Source organism: Orycteropus afer, unplaced genomic scaffold (assembly GCF_000298275.1).
Source record: "Orycteropus afer afer isolate SDZICR_OR568_19922 unplaced genomic scaffold, OryAfe1.0 scaffold00310, whole genome shotgun sequence".
NCBI classification, from domain to species: Eukaryota; Metazoa; Chordata; class Mammalia; order Tubulidentata; family Orycteropodidae; genus Orycteropus; species Orycteropus afer.
The window spans coordinates 1,634,488-1,635,093 of NW_006921897.1; positions in this window are offsets into that span (position 1 = coordinate 1,634,488).

The following is a 606-nucleotide window of genomic DNA, read 5'->3' on the forward strand; positions in this document are numbered from 1 at the left end:
TGCCACCATGGCCACTTTGTTCATGAGCCCATTGAGCAATGACAGGAGTAGCTGGGGAAAAAGGGCGGCTGGTTTCCACTGAACGTGTCATCCTCCACCTGACAAAGTCCTCCTCTGCCGAGGTCACTTTTTGGTGGGCATTCACATGAGACACAAACATCTTTACTCCTTTGGCCCATTCAGAGAGATCTATCCACATACCTCTTCCCCATACATCCTTACCACCAATCTTCCAATCATGCTCCTTACAAGTCCCAGACCATCCAGCTAAGCCGTTAGCCACAGCCCATGAATCCATATATAATTGCACATCTGGCCATTTCTTGTTCCATGCAAAGTGAACAGCCATATGCATGGCTCGAAGTTCTACCCATTGGGAGGATTTCCCTTCACCACTGTCCTTTAAGGAAGTCCCAGAAAGGGGCTGCAGTGCCGCTGCTGTTCACTTTAGTGTGGTGCCTGCATATCACGCAGAACCATCTGTAAACCAGGCACGAGTTTTCTCTTCCTCAGTCAACTGACCATGAGGAACTCCCCATGAGGTCATAGGTGCAGACTGGGAGAGAGAAGGTAATGTGACTGGAGTGGAGACCATAGGCATTTGGG